Here is a 22,398-nt window from a genome sequence, read left to right as displayed (position 1 = left end):
CCCATTCCAACCTTGGGTCACGTAGGCAGAGAGGGCATATTGGAGCCTCATTCTCCTTCACCTTCACAACATTCTGATATGTCATATCTCTGTGAGGAAGAGATGACTGACTACAATCTCTCAGATGATGAAAGGATCATTCCCAACAAACCGGCTACCATGGGTCTGTTCCGTCATGACCTCTTTCACTCTTTACTGCACAAGGCCAAAACTATGGCCAACATGGGGCACTTATTGGGCAACAAGAGGGATCTTTGGACTCTCTAGACCCCACTGCTCTTCTTTTCACCGAACCAGTCACGGAACAGGAAGCAAATTCCATCACCAAGGCTCTTCGTTAACATTATCCAATGCCAATGGAGTCAACTGGGATCCATCACTACCCCCAGTTGAATGGATCGGAAGATGTATACGGTGGAGCAAGAGCTTAAGGAGCTATTCAAATTGCCCACCATGGATGCTCCGATGGCCAATTTGGCCTCACCCAATGTCCTTCCTTCAGACTCTGCTGAAGGTTTGAAAGCTGAGGATCGCAGGGCTGAACTCGCGGCCCGTAAGACCCATCAAGCAGCCACCTGGGCCATCTGATCTGCCACGGCGGCGTCCTTTTTCACCAGGACATCCCTCATTTGGTTTCACCAAATGCAATCTCAGGTCTCTCCGGATGACATCCGTCTAAATCAAGACATAAACAAGTTGATTGTGGCTGCCAAATATTCCTGGGATGCCACCCTTACTTCTGCCAAATTTGCCTCCAGGACCTTAGCGTCAAATGTCACTTCCCGGTGTCTCTTATGGCTGAGGCATTGGCAAGCAGACATGAAATCCAAATGGCAACTGGCAGCGGCGCCTTTCAAAGGAGGTTCTCTCTTTGGAGAAGCCTTAGATCACGTCCTTGTCGAACGCAAGGACGAAAAAAAAAGTGCTTCCTCATGCATACTGGCGGACAGATAGATGGTCAACCTTCCCTTTCCGCAGGCAGTCCTTTCAGGCCTCAGCCCAGGGTTTTCCGAACCCGGGTTATTAAAGATCCTTTCCTCAGCCCACTGATAGATCGCTTGACAAACAGCCCTTTCAGGATCGCTTTTGTCAATCGCAGGCCAGATGCCCTTTTCGGGGAGCCAGCTACCAACTCTACCACCAGACCAAGTGGCTGCACCGACGGAGACCCTATTGGTCGCCTTCACCAGTTTCCCACTGCCTGGCGAAGAACAACTACCGACGCCTGGGCCTTACAAACTATTTCACTCGGCCTTACCTTGGAGTTCACTTCCGAACACCCTCAGAAGTTCATACAATGCTCGGTATCCAGAGACGTCACCAAAATGTCTCTGATGGAAGCTGAAATCATACACCTGTTAGCCATTCAGGCCATAGAATTTGTGCCTCTTCAACATGAGAGGTTCAGCTTCTATTCGATCCTTTTTCTGGTGCAAAAGAAATCGGGGGGCAGCAGGGACATCCTCGATCTAAAGAAGCTGAATGTACATATAAAGTACAAGCGCTTCAAGATGCACTCCCTGCATACTATTCTGGGCTGCCTAAGACAGGGAGATCTTTTAACATTGATCAATCTACGGGAGGTTTATCTCCATGTGCCCATCAGACCATCTCACAGGAGATTCCTCCAGTTCTGCTATGTGGGGGGCCACTTTCAATACAGGGCGCTGCCCTTCAGCCTCTCCTCCACCCCAAGGACATTCACAAAACTTCTCCATGTGCTGACCGCCCACCCGTGGGTACAGACCATCCATCTGTTGTGCTATCTAGACAACATATTGATCATGTCGCCATCCCATCAGCAAGCACACCTGGACCTCCAGGTCACGATCTGAACCCTCCAAGACCATGGGTTCACCATGAATTGGGAGAAAAGTCACCTCACTTCCTCCACCCCCTTGGTCCATCTCGGAGCATGAATCAATACTCAGACCGCCTTCGGCTTCCTTTCCAGGGAGCGCCTGTCCAGCATCCATGCCACCGTGAAACAGGTCAGGTCCCGCCAATGGGTTTCCTTGGTGTTTCTTTCGTGGCTGTTAGGCAAAATGATCTCCTGCCTAGCAATTGTGCCTTGGGCAAGGCTTCATTCATGGCCTCTCCAGTGGCTTCTTTTACCCAATCAAAAAGCCAGCCTCAGCAATGCCAATTCATGAATGCGGGTTCCTCCAAAGGTGCACAAATCCTTGGAATGGTGTACATCAGCAGCCATGGAAAAGGTTCCTTCAGGGAACACTCCTGTCTCATCCTGACCACGGATGCCAGTCTGTTTTGTTGGGGCACCAACTTGCAATCTCAGGTGACCTAGGGTCGCTAGTGATCAACCGACCTCCTCAACAATATCAATTGGCTGGAACTGAGAGCTGCACACTTGGCGTTACGGCATTTCAAACACCAACTGTCAGGTCACCATGTGCTGTTGTTAATGGACAACGTCACATCCAAGACGCACATGAACCACCGGGGGACACACGTTCCAGAGCGCTGAGGAAGGAAGCAGAGGCGCTGGGTCTGTGGGCAGAGAAGCACCTTCTATCACTGCAAGCGAGTCACATCTCCGGTGTCTCCAACACCCAAGTGGATTGGTTGAGCAGGACAACCATCAATCACACAGAATGGCAGCTTCACCCATACCTCTTTCATCAAATAGTGGGCAAATTCGGTCTTCCAGTGATGGATCTTTTTGCAAGCTCATCCAGTGCCCATCTTCCATGGTTCTACACCCGGTTCCAGACACCAGGAGCCGAAGGTGCTGATGCCCTCAGATGTCCATGGCTACAGGGCCTGTTATATGCCTTCCCCTTGACCCCACTCATACCAAGGATCGTCAGGAAGGTCCTGGACACGGGTGCAGAAGTCCTTCTCGTGGCACCTCACTGGCCTTGTTGATCTTGGTTTGCGGATCTCGTGAATATCTCGGTCTCTCCGCCATGGAGAATTCCTCCAGACACGATCACCCTGTGCCAGGGGGCCATTGTACATCTGGAGCCTCAGTGGCTCCACCTGGCTGTCTGGCACTTGAACGGGAGACCCTACAAAAGGACTACCTTTCTGGAAGTGTAATTGTCACCATTTTGGTGTCTCGTCACCTGTCGACATCCTGCATCTACAACGCCACATGAGCTTCCTTCTCCCGCTGGTGTCTCTGGAAAAATCTCACCCCAACATTGGCAGACATTCCAGACATCCTGGATTTCCTTCAGGATGGACTAGATGCCAGTCTGGCCATCAACACGCTACGCAGACAGATTGCTGCTCTGGCAACTGTTCTGCCTGGGGCTGGAGCGGAATCCCTCTCCCGTCATCTGAGGGTTTGTAGCTTCCTAAAAGGTGCAGCCAATCTACAACTTCCACCAGTACACAGATATCCTTCCTGGGATCTTTCCCTTATGTTATAGGCTCTAACCTCCTCTCCATTCGAGCCTTTGGGAACCGCCAGCCTCAAGCTCCTGACCTTTAAGGTCGCCTTTCTCGTAGCTATAACGTCTGCTAGGAGAGTTTCGGAATTGGCGGCCCTATCTGTTCACAAGGACCTGTGTTCATTTTATCCTGACAGAGTTGTTCTCTGTATGGACGCCACATTTGTTCCGAAAATAAACTCCTGGTTCCACAGGGCCCAGGAGGTCATTCTACGTGACTTTTGTCCATGGCCCAAACACCCCAGGGAATGGCAGTGGCACTCCCTGGACGTACGCAAGGCTCTGCGCAAATACATGGACTGGACAGCTTATTTTCGACAAACGGAATCATTATTTGTCTCCTTCCAACCTAGCTCCCTGGGCACAAAGGTGTCCCCTTCCACCATCAGCCGTTGGCTCAAGGCTTGTATATTCCTGGCCTACGATCAGAAGGCCAGGCCTCGGCCGTCTCACATCATGGCTCACTCAACAAGGAGCGCGGCCACGGTGGCAGCCTGGGCCACTCAGGCTTCAATCCTCGAGATTTGTCAGGCGGCCATCTGGACTTCACCCTCACCCTTCATCCGCAATTATAAGATTGACAGGTTTGCCTCGACTGAGGCGTCCTTTGGGTGGCAAGTACTACAACAGGTTATCCCAAATGAAGGGACCCTGGACGTTTCCTTTTCCCGCCCTCAGGATACTTAGCTTGGGTATATCCCACTGCTTGGACTCTCTAAGCAGCGCACAAGAGAAAGAATGTTGTACTTACCTGAACGTTCATTCTGTGTGCGCTGCGCGAGGGTCCAAACCCTCCCATTTTTCATGAGGGTCCAGGGTCTAGGAGCGAGTGTCTTATTTCTTGTTGCAGGTTTCATCTTCTCCAGAACCAGACCTCATTAGCAAACTGGAGCTCCAAGGAGGAAGGAGGCATGTTTATGCAAATTTTAACTCAGTCTCTGGCCAATCAGATGAGATTAAACCCACTGCTCTGGAATGAGCTCGCCCCGGAGATACGGAGGATCCCAGATCTACGTACCTTCCGCTGCGCTCTCAAGACCTTTTTATTCCATCAGGCTGGCCTGACCTAATTTTTTCCCTTTTTTCCCTTTTTAAAATGCAAATTTTAATCCATTCTTCATTATTGGGGTGTTTTAAATCTGTCTTCGGCCAAATCGTTTAATTCGGTTTTATTCTGCTTTTAAATTCTGTTCACCGCCCTGAGTCCTTCGGGAGTAGGGCGGTATATAAATCAAATAAAACTAAAACTAAACTAAATTTGGACACTCATGCAGCGCGCACAGAACAAACGTTCAGGTAAGTACAACATTCATTCTGTCCACAGCTTTTAATTCTGCTTGAGTGCAGTCCACTATTCCAGCTGTGTATCTAATGACTTACCCAGCTCTTTATTGCGTTGATAGTATTTCCTCCACTCAGTTTGGACTTTTAAAAGTTTCTTCACTCCTTGAAGGATACCCAGGTATTTATAGTGATCATCTTCATCTAGACTCTTCAGTTTTCATTATTTTTCCCCATTTTCATTGTGAGCGTGGCACATTTGTCCAGTCCAAATTCCATTGCAATATCTTTGCTATATATATGGACAATGCTGAGCAGTGATTCTATATCAGATGGTGTTTTTCCATACAGCTTCAGATTGTTCATGTAACAGAGGTGGGATAGTTTGGAAGATGTTTTTGGTATTTGATAGCCATAGCCTGAGTTATTCAGTATTGTTGACAGAGGAATCAGTGCAGTGACAAATAATAGTGATGGTAGTAAATTTTCTTGAAATATTCCTCTCTTGAGACTAACCTCTCCCGTTTGCTTACTATGGACCTGGAACTGTGTCTTCCATTGTGCCATCGATCTTTGAACAAAGCTTCTGATGTTTCTACTGACTCCTATTATTTCTAGGCACCTGATTATCCAGTTATGTGGCAGAGAGTACTTTTTGTACTCAATCCATGCTACATTTCAGTTTATTTATTTATTTTTATTTATTTTTATCATACTGATATGCCGCCCTTCTCCCGAAGGACTCGGGGCGGCTCACAACAATAAAACAACAAGACAGTAAAATGAATACTAAAATAATCCAATTAAAATCCCCGACAGTTAAAACTAAAACCCCCTTCAGATCAGGAGATTTGTTGAAAAAGCCACGTCTTCAGGTCACCGCGGAAAGAGCGGAGGTCGGGGGCCGTCCGGAGCCCAGTGGGTAACTCGTTCCAGAGAGTCGATGCGGTCACAGAGAACGCCCTCATCCTGGGCACCAACAGGTGACATTGTCTGGCCGATGGCACCCGGAGGAGGGCAGTCCTATGTGAGTGCACTGGGCGGTGGGAGGCCGGTAGGAGGTGGTCCTGCAAGTACCCTGGGCCCATGCCATGAAGGGCTTTATAGGTAAGCACCAGCACCTTGAAGCGGATCCGAAGGACTACCGGCAGCCAGTGCAGCTCGCACAGGAGAGGTGTAACATGGGAGTAACGGGAAGCTCCCGTAACAACCCACGCGGCCGCATTCTGGACCAGCTGGAGCCTCTGGGTGCACCCCAAGGGCAGCCCCATGTAGAGGGCATTGCAGTAGTCCAGATGAGAGATAATGAGAGCATGAGTGACTGTACAGAGGGCATCCCTATCTAGGAAAGGTTGCAACTGGCGCACCAGGTGAACCTGCACAAAAGCCCCCCTGGTCACGGCCGTCAGGTGGTCAACTAAGGACAGCCGCGAATCCAGGAGGACGCCAAGATTGTGAACCCTTTCAGAGGGAGTAAGCAACTCCCCTCCCATCAAGAGTGATGGGGTCACTAGATCAGGGGATGCCGGCTTCCACAGCCACTCCGTCTTGAAGGGGTTGAGTTTGAGCCTTTTCCTATCCATCCAGACCTGTACTGCCTCCAGGCACTTAGACATCACGGAAAGGGCATCCCTGGGTTGGTCCTGGGTGGAGATGTAAAGCTGGATATCATCAGCATATTGCTGATACCTCACCCTGAAACTATGAATGATCTCACCCAGCGACTTCATCTAGATGTTAAAGAGCAAGGGGGAGAGAACCGATCCCTGAGGCACCCCATAAATGAGGGGCCTTGGGGAGGATCTCTGTCCCCCTGCCCAGACAAATTGTGTGCAACCCGAGAGGTAGGAGGAGAAGCACTGTAAAACGGTGCCCCCCACCCCCAACCCCCCGAGTCATCGCAGTAGGATACCATGGTTGATGGTATCAAAAGCTGCTGAGAGGTCAAGTAGGACCAGGATAGAGGAATAACCCTATACCTGGCCCGCCAGAGATCATTCATCAGGGCGACCAATGCCATTTCCGTGCTGTGTCCGTGCCTGAAGCCCGATTGGTACAGGTCTAGATAATCTGTTTCCTCCAGGAATTGTGGAAGTTAGTGTGCCACCACGAACTCAACAACCTTCACTATAAAGCGAAGGTTGGAGACGGGACGAAAGTTGTTCAAGGAGGCCGGATCCAGGGCAGGCTTCTTGAGAAGGGGTCGAACCACCGCCTCCTTGAGGGTGGCGAGGAAGACCCCATCCCTCAATGAAGCGTTAACAATTGTCTGGATCCAGTCTCCAGTCACCTCTCTGGTTGCCGCAACAAGCCAGGAGGGACATGGGTCCAGCAAACACGTTGAGGCTCCCAATCTTCCAACAATCCTGTCCACTTCATCTTTGGATACAGGATTAAAGTCAACCCAGATGTTGCCTTCAAGACTTCCTCCCATCTCCTCGTCAGACCCTGCCCAGTCAGAGTCTAAACCTGTCCAGATCTGAGCAATTTTGACTTGCAGAAATTGAACAAAATCCTCAGCACTGCCTTGCAAGGGGTCTGTCGAGTCCTGCCGGAGCTCGCCATCAATGGGGGGTGTGGGAGACCATTTGTGGACCACCTGCCCTGCAGACTTCCTTTGACGGAAACCCTGAACGAGTGGCTATTTTCTTAAGCCAGGTGATAAGCCATATGGACCAATATGGATAGTGGTATCCCTCCCAGTGGGCTATGGTGGTTGCTGTTACGGGGGTCCTGACGGGAGAAGCGGCTGAGTGGGTGGCAGGCCTCCATGCTAAACATGCAAGGGAACTCGTGGACCTGGGACGATTTCTGGAGGCTGTTCGTGCCAGATTTGAAGACAAAACAAGCGCCCAGGTTGCAGAGGGGGATTTGTTTGCGCTTAAGCAACGGGGCGTACCAGCAAAGGAATATGTACAGGAGTTCCGAAAGATTGCGGCTCGGTTGGTGGGGTGGCCAGAACGTCTTCTGGTGCACCAATTCCATAAAGGACTAGACCGTGATTTATGGCAAGCCTGCGTGTACCGGGGCTTGCCCCCCAAGTTGAGTGTGTGGTACAAGGCAGCCATCGAATTGGACGTCGGTCTCCGAGAATTCCGTATACGGGGTGAAGGGGTTGCAAGTCAAGGAAAACGACCAGCAGAACGCACACAAACACCCAAGGAGACTAAACCGAATGCTGGCTCCGGCTTGGGGGAAAGGATCCAGCAGCCTGCGTTTCGTTGCTTCAGATGTAATCGCCTTGGTCATCGAGCAGCCGACTGTCTTCATCCCATGCCCCGCAACTTGGACCAAAACCCCCCTCCTAGAGCTGTGTTGAGAGGCAGAGGCCGACCAACATCCGAACGGTCCCAAATGACTCGAACATCCTGTATGGAGAGGGATCCCCTGGCTACAGATACTAAGAAAGTGGTGGCGGAAAAGTTCCCGATTGTGGCTGGGGATAGTGATGACGACGATGAGGACCCACACGACCCGATGGTGAGCGACCCCATCCGACCTTTTGTGGTACCAGTCGTACTCCGAAACCCACGGGCCACCACTGGACGCCGATATGAGGCATTGATTGATTCAGGGTGTACTCATTGTTTAATTCGTAGGGCAATAGTTGACGAACTTGGGCTGCGGGTTGTGCGGTTGAGAACCCCTATTACCTTTGAACAAATGGATGGTTCATTGCTGGGAGGGGCACCAGTGACTCATATAACAGAAAAGGTGCACCTCGATATTGGGGAGCACACCGAAACTATTCGGTTTATTATAGTGGAGAAAATGTTAGAACCAGTGATTTTAGGATTAGCATGGTTGGACAAGTGGGCTCCTACGATATGGTGGGAAGGGGGTTTTCGCAAACTTCGATTACCATTGGGACCTCCCCCTACCAAAGAGGAAAAGGAGCCAGCAGGGGGACTAGAAGCAGAGAGCCCACCAGCAGACACAATGTATCCTAATGTGTATAGGGATCTCGCCAGAGTCTTTAGTGAGGAGGAATGTGAGACCCTGCCCCCTCACCAGCCTACGGATTGCAGTATTGAGTTAATACCCGGGGCGAAGCTACCCAAGCCCCGGATGTATTCAATGACACAACCCGAACTAAAAGAATTACGAAAATATATAAACAAGAACTTGGCCCGGAGTTTTATCACACCTAGTTGATCAAAGATGGCTGCCCCTGTCCTGTTTCGTGGGAAGAAAGACGGGGGTTTACGCTTATGCGTTGACTTCAGAGGTCTCAATGCAGTGTGTGTGGAGCCCCTCTATCCACTTCCCTTAATGAAGGACCTGTTAGCTGCCCTAGCCACCGGTCGTATCTTTACGAAACTCGACCTACGTGAAGCGTATTATAGGATACGAATCAAACCAGGGGATGAGTGGAAAACAACATTCAATTGTCCCTTGGGAAGCTATCAGTTCCAGGTCATGCCGTTCGGACTACAGGGCGCCCCTGCGGTGTTCATGCAGTTCATCAATGAAGTGCTGCATGAACATCTGTACAGGGGTGTCCTTGTATATTTGGATGACATCTTAATTTACACGCAAACTGAAGAGGAACATATATCTCTGGTCCGACAGGTCTTAGACAAATTATTAGCTGCTAAGCTGTACGTGAAACTATCCAAATGTGAGTTTCACAAAAAGAGGATAGATTATCTAGGCTATAGAATATCAGAGAGCGGGGTAGAGATGGATCCCAGAAAAGTCCAGGCAGTGCTTGAATGGCAGGCCCCTAGAACCAGAAAGCAATTACAGAGCTTTCTAGGCTTTGCAAACTTCTATCGGCAGTTCATTCCCAGATTTGCTGAAATAGCCCTACCACTAACGGATCTGTTACGGACCAAACCGGCCACGGCTAAACCAAAGCCGGGACAAGCGTTGACGTGGTCGTCAGCGTGTCAAATGGCTTTCGAGCAGTTAAAAACACTCTTTGCTCAAGAACCAGTACTCAAGCATCCAGACCCAACGCAGGCATTCGTAGTCCAAGCAGATGCTAGCGACGTGGCTATAGGAGCAGTACTCCTACAAAGAACACAGCAGGGAGGGTTACAACCTTGTGCCTATACGTCTAAAAAGTTAACCACGACAGAGCGGGCATGGGCGATCTGGGAAAAAGAGGCATTCGCGGTCCGTTGGGCGTTGATGACATGGCGACATCTCTTGGAGGGGGCGTCTCATCCTTTTGAGGTATGGACGGACCATAAAAACTTAGAAGCCTTACAAACGCCCAGGCGACTATCTCCCAAACAGATAAGGTGGGCACAATATTTTCAGCGTTTCTCTTTCCAGTTGTGGTATGTTCCTGCTGGGAAAAACTTCCTGGCTGATGCGCTGTCCCGGATGCCACAGTATAATAGCAAGCGAGAGGAAGTGATAGAACCTCTAATTGCACCTTCCCAAACCCCATTAAGACTTACAGAAGTAGATGGTCACTTACGTACCGAGTTTAAAACAGCTTTACAACAGGATCAATGGGTAATCCAAAACCCCTCTATGGTTAGCTATAATGATGGAATAGCGTGGAGGGAGAATAGAATATATGTTCCAGAATGTTTACGGAACGTAGTGTTATGCAGGTGCCATGATGCCAAATCAGCAGGCCATTTTGGGTATTTAAAAACTCTACACCTTGTGAGGAGGCAATTCTGGTGGCCACGAATGGGTAAGGACATAGAAACATACGTAAAAGGTTGCACAACCTGTGCAACCGCCAAACCCTGGTCTGGACGACCGTTAGGACTATTACAGACAGTCGCGAATCCTAGCAGGCCTTGGGAAGAGATCGCTATGGATTTCATAGTCGATCTCCCCCCTAGCCATGGCCACACTGTAATTTGGATGGTGGTAGATCTGTTTTCGAAATAGGCCCACTTTGTGCCATGTAAAAGCATACCATCCGCACGACAATTAACCGAACTCTTTTTGCAACATATCTATCGTCTCCATGGAGCACCTAAGAGGATTATATCCGACCGCGGTGTTCAATTCACCTCTAAGTTTTGGAGACGATTTGTCCGTTTAATTGGGTCCTCTCAAGGGTTAAGTTCAGCATTCCACCCGAGCACTAACGGGGCGGCTGAACGGGCCAATGCCATGGTCGAAAGATATATCAGATGCTACGTTTCATACCAGCAGACGAATTGGTCAGGACTCCTGCCTTTCGCCGAAGTGGCATATAACAACATACCCCACCGCAGTACTGGGTTCTCCCCTTTCCAAGTAATATATGGCCGAGAGTTTTCAGCCATTCCAGAGTTAGATCCCCCTATGACAGACGGTGACATGCCACGCAGTTGGACCGATAAAATTAGTAATGTATGGCCAAGTGTAAAAAGAGCATTACAAAAGGCAGCAGACGAGTACAAAAAATATGCAGACAAGAAAAGAGCTGATCCAAAACCATTCTGGATAGGAGACAAAGTATACTTATCTACGAAATACCTTAAAGTCCGACTGCCCAGTAAAAAATTAGGACCTAAATATATAGGATCATTTCCCATAACACAAGTCATCAATCCTGTAACCGTAGCTCTTAAACTTCCCCCTCTGTTCAGTAGGAACATCCCGTATTCCATAGCAGTTTGGTGAAACCGGTGACGATAGAAAGGCCAGGTACCTCAAGTACTCCACCGGGTCCCGTGCATACCAACCAATATGAGATAGACCGAATATTGGACTCCAGGGTTCGTAGGGGGATGTTACAATATCTTGTGCGGTGGAAAGGATACCCTGTAACACAGGCCTCGTGGGTGGCAGCACCCGATGTTCACGCTGCCCGATTGATACAACGGTTCCATCGGAAATACCCAGACAAACCTAATGCAGGATCGTAACAGTGACTAACATCTGTATGCTTTCTATTTATAGGTGAGCTCCTGGTAGGGGGGGCCGCCTGTCGAGTCCTGCCGGAGCTCGCCATCGATGGGGGGTGTGGGAGACGAAGGAGTGGAGATAAGCAGCCGCAGCGAACACACAAACAGTTCCTGGATAGCAGCATTCAGGGCGATGATTGATGACGTTGCCGGGCCTCTCCGATTCTGCTGTCCTCGCTGCTCTGGTGCTCGCAGCTGTTACTGTTAAGGGAGTGGGGGGTGCTTGATTGATAATCACCGGATGTATGTTTAAGGGGCTGAGTTTTTGTTAAATAGCGCTGTGGTGTGATTACACCCAGCGCTGACTTTGAACCAAAACACCGACTTGTACTTTACTTTTGACTGCAAGCTTATCATTGCCAAAGTAAACCCTGATTCTCTCTGTGTTACTGGTGATTATTTCCTATTGCAGTTCTGAACGAACGACAAGCCGAGAGGGTCCTCCCTCGCTCCCTGATTAAGAAGAGAGCGGGTGACTCGGAACAAGGCTGCTGGGCAATGAGAGCGGCGAAATAATCACGTTTCGCCGCTTCCACTGCCACAAGATAAGACCTAATATAGGTTCTTAACTGTGTTCGATCAGATTCGGAGCGGGAAGATCTCCAACAGTCCTCTAGGTGTCTCTTTTGACGCTTCATCTCCCTAAACTCCATGGAAAACCATGGAACTACCTAGGATCACTGTCGGAGGAGAGGCCGCAAAGGAGCAATTTGATCCAGTGCCCTGGCGGCAGCCCGTTCCCAGGCGTCCACCAGGATCTCTGGCGAATCGCGGGATAGGTATGTGGGAATTGTCCCAAGCTCCGTCAGGAACCTATCAGGGTCCATCAGGTGCCTGGGGCGGAACCAACGAGTCGGTTCCGCCTCCCAGTGGTGAGGGTTGGCGGAGAGAAAGACTAGCTTAAGGAGGGAATGGTCGGTCCATGACAGGGGTTGAATGGAAAGTACTCCGCTACCCCGAGCATTAATCCACTGCCCAGAGATAAAAAACAGGTCAAGTGTGTGTCCACCATTGTGAATTGGGCCCTGTACAACTTGAGTCAGGTTCATGGCCATCATGGAGGCCATGAACTCCCGAATCAGCTCAAATGTCTCGCCGGCTGACGGGAGATTAAAATCTCCCACAACTATCAAGTTGGGGAGCTCAACCATCAGTTCGGCTAAGACTTCGAGCAGTGCCGGCAGAGCTGAGGATACGCAGCTGGGAGACAAGTACGTAATCAACAGACCCAACTGTACCCCAGGGTTCCATTTCAACAGTAGCGATTCACACCCACCTATCTGAGGGACAGTGACCTCCCTAGGCTTAAGACTTTCCCTAATGACAACCGCCACTCCCCCACCCCTTCCGTGAAGTTGCGGCTGGTGTAGCACACGGAAATCTGGTGGACATAAATCCACCAGAGAGAGGAACCCCTCCCTCCGGTCCCAACTAGGTCTCCGTAATGCAAGCCAGATCCGCGCCCCCCTCGTTGATCAGATCACGCACGAGGGGGCCTTATTCACAATGGACCTGGCATTAACATACATCAGCCAGAGTCCCGGATTCCGCACTCCCAACCCCCCAGGGGAGCAGGTAGAGCTAAGAGCGCCAGGGCATGGCACCGCCTGCAAGCAACGGGGACACGTCCCCCTGATGTCATAACACACTCTGCTCCCACTACCCCTCCGCCTCCCAACCACCATGATGACACAATGACCCTCGCCCCCGTACCCCGTCTGCCCCCCTCCCCGCTCCCCCCACCGCAACTGTCCGACTGGCTAACTCGCTGATCTGTAAGGACCCCCCCAGGTCCATAACCCATCCCCCTCCCGGAACCCCTTAAAATTTTGGCTAAAAAATTAAATAAAAAGCCCCTCAACCTCTCTTCGCAGCATGCCACCTCTCGGGGTTCCAAAACCCGTCATCAAGGTAGGCCCTCGATAGTATGGAGGGCCAGGCCTGCGAGAGGGGGGAGTCTCGCAATGCAAGGAGCTCGGCCGCTGAGTACATCTAGTAGCCAGGGGTGATGCTGGTATATGGCCAGGGAGACAACAACAAAGTCAAAGTTTTTAGAGAGAGAGATGTAGATCTAAGTGCAGGTAGACTAGGCTCCACTGTCCTCTCACGACAGTGGGAGGAGTCTCATGCCGATTTGAGCAACTGGGGAATAACATCCAAGGCCACCCTCTCACGGTGGCTGGCCAGAAGTGAAAATGGCAATGGAATCTGATGAATCGTCCCCTCCAGTGGTGAAACAGCAGCCAAGAACCGGTTCCTTCAGTGCCCGTATCATAGCTGCCGACTCTCCGTCCTACTAAAAGGGACTGATGGAATGCAGAGCCAGTCCATGGAATCAGGCCAGTGGTGATGTCATAGGAGGATAGAGATGGAATACAAAAGGGAGATATTTTGCAGTAGGAAGAAACTCGCCAGCATAAGGTCTAAAACCAGGCTGGGGGGGGAGGAGGAGAGAGCAATGCAAGGCAACCGGGATAACCACTCCTCAGTCGTCTGCCAGCCCCTCCAAACTGTCCCCAGATCTTTTTCCAGTCACGTGGTTCACGCCCCAGCCTCCACCAGGTCTCAGTGGAGGTCTCCGGTCGCTGCAGGGGCTGCTCCACCAAAAGTTGAGGCAGACACCCCGCGGCAGTCCAGGGAGTTTCAAGATGGTAGTCGCCAAAACATCCCCCTGCCATATCACTAAAGGCCGCCAGGTTGCTACTGCTATCAACGCCGTTGTCCAACGGTCGCCACCACATCCGCCACCACTGCCGTCACTGCCAGCGCTCCTGTCACACCATGGAGCCTCCAGGAACTCCCGGAGGCAGCCAGGGCCCCAACGAAGACCACCTCGGCGGTGCCGCTGCCGCCCCAGCCACCGCCATCAACCGTCATCAACAGGCCGCCACAGTCCAGGCCGCCGCTGCCGTTCTCCCCGCAGTGCCTACAAACGCCGACTCCGTCCCAGCCAGGGTGCCCCTGGAGAGCAGAGAGCTCTCAACTGGCCAGTGGGAAGCCCAAATAGCCGAAACGGGGCCAAGGATGGCCAGCTTAGCCCCCAAAGACCCCCAAAAGGCCAAGAAATCACCCCGTCGGCATCAGTGACTCAGGTAAACTTAGCCATCTTGAGCATGCGTTGGTGAGGAGCCACCAGTTGGTCTTCATTCTCTTGCAGTTTTCCAAAGTCATCTCGTCTATTAGGAGTTGATCTTTTCTTCCTCTGCTGTTTGGGTGATTTCTTTTCTGCTCGGGTGGAAAACGCCTATTTTCAACTAATGCTGTTGAACTGCATTAGCTATCACACTAAGTTAGTAATTTGAAAGTTGTTGGTCAGCTGGTAATTGGCCTGTAGTTGCCTAGTACTGTCCCTTTTGCTGGATCTTTCTTTGTCAGGTAGGTTTTGCCATATGTTAACTTCAATTTTACCTCCTTGCAGTATGTTATTAAACTACTTGGCAATGAGTGGGTGTAGATCAGTCCAACCAAAAACCATGCAGTTTATCTTTACCTGGTGTTAACCAGTTCTTGATCTTTCTTGCTCTTTTCTCTACCATTTCTGCATAGTTTGTTCATTTCAACTTCTTTTTTAGTCTTACTCATCTCCTTTAACCAAGCTGCATCCTTGTATTTCTTTGGATTATTCCATATCTGCGCTTAGAACTGCACTGTCCCTTCATTTCACATACCGACTGATTTGCTGCTATCTCTCCATTAATGGATAGGAAGAATGTCTCTGATTGGATTGAAATTGGAGGTTCTACCTATAATTTGCAATTTGAACTTTGTAGCTTCTGATCTTCTTGGCTATAACTGTTATTAGTTGCTTTATTATTTCCACTGCTTCCTTTATCTTCCTTGTTTCTAAGTGATATTTCTTGATTAGGTTTTATTTGGTCTTTGTTCTTCAGCTTCTTTTCTTTCATCTATTCTAATTTGCTTGCATCTGTTCTCAGCTTGCTGATCTTATTTTGCAGCCTTATCTTCCATTTTGGTGGCACACTGTTTGGCTGCTTTTTTCTTCTTTATTGATTTTGCATCTCAGGTGTTCAGTTATAACTGCAGCTGTGCTGTACATTAAGTGGTTTGTTTCTTGCAGTGAGCTGGTGCTTATATTTGACATTGGGGTATTTGCATCTTTTAATACTTGTGCTAGCTGTTTCTTTGGAACAAGCTTCAATTCAGGCAACCTTATTCTGATATTTTTGTGCTGTTCTAAATGCTCAGTTATTCTTCGTTTCAATTCTTCTACTTCTTTAGTTAGAGGCCTTTGTTCTTTCTGAGGCAGAGGAAAGGGTGCCTGGTTTTCAAATGAAAACAATTCTATATCTCTACTGGATTCCTCTATTGCCAACTCCCCCCTGGTTTGCCTCTATTGTCTGAGTTACTTCTGACCAGATTTTGATTTTTTGGCTATGGGTAGAGCTTTGCATTTCATCCAATTCTGATTCTGTGAATACTTTAATATTATAAATTGACTTTGATCGGCTAGTCTCTGTTTTGTTATTTTTGATTTTGAATGTTGTACTTTCCAGAACAGGTTCATTCGTTTCAAATATCCTCAATTTATTGGACATGATCATTATTTCTTTGTTTTCAGTCACTGTATATTTGCTACGGTAAGTACCTTGCCTTCCAGTAGTTCTGCAGCTGCTGGCTCTGGTTGCTCAGCCAACAGTCCTGAGTTCAGCAGCCCATTTTTCACCATATGTCCTGGAACTCCAACATCTAGTGCGAGCCTTGCTAATATGGGCTACAACCGAGCTGGTATAGATTTCTGTAATTTATATCTCACCATACTTTTTTTTTAAACAAGTTTTATTGGTCTCCCCCCCCCACATTTACCCACATCTTTTTTGAACAGAACATTGGCCATATCTTATCTTATACAATTAATCAAATTCAAATACATTTTACTCAATTGCAGTTTTTGCCAAAATCTTTCCCCCCCCCCCTTTTTTTATCATGTCTCAATATTTCTATGCTTGCTTACATAAACATCTTCATTTGCCCTTAAATTCTAATTATTGCTATTTATTCATATTTGTTCTCTTTTATTCTTTAAACAATTCATTTTTTATCTTAATATCTTTATATTTGTTTGGGATTGTCTTTCTTCCATTTCATCTCTTTTATTGTACCGCAATCTTTCCTCAAACCTACCACCTCTCTCTTTTCTTTCCTTCTTACTTTCTCTTCCCCTCCTCTTCTTCTCCTCCCTACTTCCCCTTCCTTTCTCCTTCTTCTCCTCTCTTCCTCCCTCTCTTACCCTCACTCCTACTCTAATTTCCCTTCCCTTCCTTCCTCCCTTCTCTTCCTTCCCTCTTTTTCCTTCCTTCTCTCTTCCATCTCTCTTCTCCTTCCTTCATCCCTCTCTGTTGCTGTATTCATTTTCAATTTTATATTTTCCACTATGGAGTCCAGGCAACCCCGATCTTTCTTTCATTTATCAAGTATATTTCTCAAAATTTCCCCTCATCTTTTTAATTATTAGCAGTGTATTTCATCTTATTTCACTTTTTCTTATAAATCTTTACTCAAACAATCTTCCAACCCTTAGACTTTTAACTTTTAACAATATATTTTTTCTACTTTACTTCTTACAAGTATGTTATTTAAATCATTTTTTGCATTTCAATTTGATTCAATTTTATATTTAATTTCCATTTTCCATCTTAATTTCAATTAATTCTTATATTATAATTTATTCTCCCCTTTTAGTGCTTCTTCCAAAATCATTCTTTCTTTCACATTACATTGTTCTATTTTTCATTTAACAGCATTTTTACATACAATTTCTACAACTAGCATCCTTCTCTTTATTGACAAATTAACATTTTCACTCTCTTAACCATTTTCTCTTAGTCTCTCCACAGTACCCTTTCTTGATGTTTTCCTCTCTTTCTCCCATTTCTTTACCTTCTTCTTTTTCCTTTTCTTATTTCTCCCCTTCAGCCTTTTTCCTTTAATTTTAACTCTGTTGCTTTTCATTCTCAATCTTTCCCCATTTATTTCTCTTCTCTTCATATTTGAGGTATATTTTCCCTTATCCATTTTTATTCTATCACTGTTGAACCCAGTGTAATCATCTTTATCTTTTTTTTCAATTATTTCCTTTTCAATATTATCTCCTTGTCTCTCTTGCTTCTCATTCATCTTTTCCCTTTCTCTCTTTCTTTCTTTCTTTTTTTTTTTTTGGCCATCTAACCAATCCTCTGCTTCTTTATTTCCCTTAAATGCTTCCCTTATTTTTTGAAACATCTCCCTTAGTGTCTCATATTCATCCTCCCAATTCTCCATATTTTCAATTTTAAAAGGCTAGGATTTTTAAGCTTGTTCTTTTCATTTATATACTTCAGGTTTCAAAGTCCGTATAATGTCTCTTTAAAAAAAATGTCCACTTCAAATATTTACTTGAGTCAGCACAGTTTAGTCTTTGTCTCTTTAACCTTGCTTCAGCTGCACAAATATGCACACCCACGCCTCTCTCTCACGTTCTTTCCGCCGACAAATGTCTTTCTCCAATTCACTAGTCTTCTGGCAACAAAATCTCCATTTTATAATCCACAAGAAAGCTTACTTTCTGTTTTCCAAATTAAATCCTTTATTGTTTAAAAAAATGTTTTTCCATCTCCTTTTTCCTTGTCTTATTCTTATTTTTTCCAAATCCAATTATAAATCCAGGTGGACGATTCCTTTGAGGGCTTTAGGTTTGATTTTAAAGTTCCTTTTTTTCTCTGTCTTCACTTAAATTCCCCCTCCAGCAGCTGTTTCTCCGATTCACAATTTCCATAACAAAATAGCCATCTTGCAATACACAAAAGCATTCACTCTTTAAATTAAATTCTTCTGCTGTTTAAAACATTTTTCTGTCTCCTTTTTCCTTGTCTTATTCTTTTTTTTTCCAAATCCAATTATAAATCCAGATAGAAGATTCCTTTTAGAGCTTTAGGTTTGATTTTAAAGTTCCTTTTTTCTCTTTCTCCGTTTTAAGTTCCCCATTGCTAATTACCGCCAATTTCCGCTGGGATTTCTTTCAAGCTGTCAAAAGTTTTTTCCTTTTTACCTGTGAGTTGGCTAATTACTCACCCAGCAACAATACTCTGTTCAATTACCGCTCTGACATTCCCTCTTTCTGATCGTGGCTGTTCTGGCTTGTGACAGCTCCTTAATGGCTGCCTTCCTTCGCTGACGGGTCAAAGACTAATGCCGGCACTTCAGGGAACTTGCTCATCCCCTATCCATGCCAGCCAGCGTCTTCTTTCTTCGCTGTCTCCACAAGACAGCTATGATCCCTGGGGATCCCCAAAATCGGTTAGGACATCGGTGTTCTCCTGGAGTCCCAGAATCCACACCGTATTGCCTGATGCCGGTCACGCCCCTCCATCTCACCATACTTTTTATGAGAGGGATGCTCTTTGTCTAACACTTCTAATGAGACCAGTCCAGTATGGTTGAACCTCTGGCATAGTTCTCCATAGTGTGGTAATGGGAGGTGCCAGGCTGGGTTATTCTAGGTTCTAGCCATATGGACTGAGTTGAATCTTTTGAGGTTCCGCCTCCCTGGTGATGTTCCTCAGTTTTTTCAACTCAGTCTCACCTTATGGACGCCTTTTCCCTTTGCTCCATAGCTTTTGAGCTGAGCTTTGAAATTATTCCCTGGACTTCTCATTTTTTCTTCTTCTTTTGTCTTTATTTTTCTTTCCTTTACTGTTTCGCTGTGCAGCTAGGGAGGGCTCTCCGTGGCTACGGATTAGAGCTGGGGGGTGGCCCTCTTTGGCCCATCCCCCTGTCCCTCTGCTTGCCTTACTGGGTGTTTTGGGGTGCTGCTTTGCGGGGACTCGCCGTTTGTTGCAGCTGGGCTCCGCTGCCTCAGAGCGCCTGGATTGAAGCCACAGGAGCCACGCCAGCCTCCTAGAGCCTTGGTGCGGTCTCCCTTGTTCCGATGTGGATTGGCGATGATCAGCTGTAGAGCGGGCTCGCTCTCTTGCTGCTGACATTTTCCGGAGCGTCCATGGCAGGGGTGGGTTCTAAAATTTTTTACTACCGGTTCTGTGGGTGTGACTTATTTTGTGGGTGTGGCTTGGTAGAGGGTAATGTGACTGGATGGGCGTGGCCAACTTTTTTTTTTTTACTTTTAAAAGCATTTTTTCTTCAACCTTAAGACGATCAGGCAACTCAGCTGACGATCAGGCAACTCAGCTGGGATCACCAGAGGCTTTTAAAGGCATTTTCAAAAGCCTCTAGCGATCCCAGCTGAGTTGCCTGATCGTCAGAGGCTTTTAAAAGCATTTTTTTCCTGCAACCTCTTCGGCCTGGACCTGCCACTGACAGCGGGGAACAGGATGATTTCCTGTTCATTGAACAGGATGTTGAGGCGGACACTATTCCTATTCCAGGGATGTTTTTGGAGATGATCCGTCGACAGTGGGCTGCACTGACCTCAGCATCTCAGGCCACTGGGCAGAAGAACCTCCTTTTCTTTTCTTTTTTTTTTTTTGTAAAAATTTATAAACTTTATTAATACAGATAAAGAAAAAACACAGTAAACATAAATGACAAAAACAAAACAAAAAACAAAATATACATTATACAATAAACAGTTATAAGTAGTCAATCATTTGAAGCGTCTGTTTTGTAATGGTCTTTTCAGTAATACAGTTTTCTTATTCCCTTAAATCCTAAAATAATAGTTTCTTATTACTTCTTTATTCTCTCCTCTCTTTTACTCTCTAAGACTTCTGGTCTGTATGTTATATGTTTAAATTATACCTTCGCATTCTGAGATTCTTTCTGAAGGTTTATTCGCCCATAAGGAAGTAACTATATTCACATTTGTACTTCTGTTCTATCTAATTTCTGATTATATTTCTTCCGTAACAGCCCTATGCCATTGATACCATTTATTCCAGACTATAAAATTCAGTGTCTTCTTTTTCCTTTAACTCTTTTGTCAGTCTGTCCATTTCCGCACATTGTGTAATTTTATCTATTATTTCTTCTTCCATTGGGATTTTTTCCGCCTTCTAATTTTTAGCATATATTATCCTTGCTGCCGTTAAAATGTGTGTTAACAAGTATTTTATTTGTTTGGGGTAAGATTTTGTGAAGATTCCTAACAGAAAGGTTTCGGGTTTCTTATCTATTTGTAGTTTAGTGATTTGATCTAGCCATTTCTTGATAATGGACCAAAATTTTTTTGCCGCAGGGCATGTCCACCATAGATGGTAAAAAGTGCCTTGTGGATTCTTACATTTCCAACACACCGAACTATTTTTTGGGTTTATTTTGGCCAATCTTGTAGGTGACATATGCCACCTATAAAACATCTTTAGCTGGTTCTCCTTGTATGCCACCGCCAGTGTTGTTTTTATATTCGTTTGCCAAATTCGTTTTATATTCGTCTTCCCATCTCTCCAATTCTATTGAGTATTTAAAATTTTGCATCCATTTGATCATTGTATGTTTAACTATTTCCTCCTCCATCTTATAACTTAACAGAAATTTGTAGATTTTACTGATTAATTTCACTCCTGAATCTAATATAATTTTGTCTAGTTCCTGTTTTTCTTTACATATTTCATACGTTTTTATATAATCCTTGTGTTTGGATTGTATCTGAGAGAAGGTCCACCAGTCAATTTCTCTATTTAACTCTATCTCCAATTGTTGTTTGGGTTTCAGTTTCCCTTGATGGTCAATTAAATCTTTGTATCTAATTATATTTTTGGGTTCTGTTAGGTTTGGGTGTTTTAGAGCTTCTGAAGGTGAAAGCCAAATTGGGATTTTTGCATATTGTTGTTTTTTAGTTTTTAACCAAATTAATAATAAAGCATTCCTAAGTATATGTCTTTTAAAATAAGTGTGTGTCTTATATTTTTCATCCTATAAAAAGGAATGCCATCCTGTCTGTAAATTGTGGCCTTCAATGGTTAGTATTCTACTGTTAACCAACTCCATCCAGTCTTTAACCCACACTAGTCCTGCTACTTGGTAATAAAGTTCCCAATCCGGGAGAGCTGTTCCTCCTCTTTCCTTGGAGTCTTGGAGTAATTTTAATTTTATCCGTGGGCACTTCCCCTGCCATATAAATTTAGAAATAGTCTTATTTAAATTCACAAAAAAAAAAAATTCTAATTTAATTGGAACAACCTGGAACAAATACAGCAGTTTTGGTAGTATGTTCATTTTGATAGTGGAGATTCTTCCCATGAATGAGATATGTAAATTCTTCCAAATGTCCAGATCTTTTTTTATCTGTGTTATTAATTTGTCATAGTTATTTTTTTTTATAGAGGAGGTTCTTGGTGACAACCAAATGCCTAGATATTTAATTTTATTAGTCACTTAAATTTGTATACTTTTTTCCAGGTCTATCTCCTGGGTTTTTGTCAGATTTTTAACTAGTAACTTTGATTTGTTTCTATTTATCTTTAAACCTGCCACCTCTCCAAAATCTATTTTCTTAAGGAGTTTTGGTATTACTTCTAGTGGTTCTTCAACTATAAGTACAAGATTGTCGGCAAAGGCCTGAGTCTTGTATTCTTCTTGTCTCACTTTTAATCCTTTAATTTCTTGATCCTCCCTAATTTTTTTTAACAGGATCTCGAAAGATAAGATATACAATAGAGGAGAAAGTGGGCAACCTTGTCTGACCCCTTTTGTTATGTCGAATTGGTCTGTCATATCATCATTCACAATTACCTTCGCTGTTTGTTTTGTGTATATTTTCCCTATAATATTTTCTAAATTTGGTCCAAATTGCATGTTCTTTAACTGTTCTTTTAGGAATTCCCAATTTAGATTATCGAATGCTTTTTGGGCATCAAGGAAAACCAGCGCAGATTGTTTCTCCG

General features: G+C 46.0%; 1 protein-coding gene across 1 annotated transcript in view; it reads left to right on the top strand.

The window, feature by feature from the left end:
- PCDH1 (protocadherin 1) overlaps positions 1–22,398 on the top strand; it is a 117,550-nt gene that overhangs the window by 72,223 nt on the left and 22,929 nt on the right. The window lies entirely within an intron of this gene.

Source organism: Pituophis catenifer, unplaced genomic scaffold (assembly GCF_029215685.1).
Source record: "Pituophis catenifer annectens isolate HBS135680 unplaced genomic scaffold, rPitCat1.0.hap2 SCAF_3, whole genome shotgun sequence".
Lineage (NCBI taxonomy): Eukaryota > Metazoa > Chordata > Lepidosauria > Squamata > Colubridae > Pituophis > Pituophis catenifer.
Note: the sequence above shows the minus strand (reverse complement) of the source record. Positions and strands in the feature narration are given on the sequence as shown.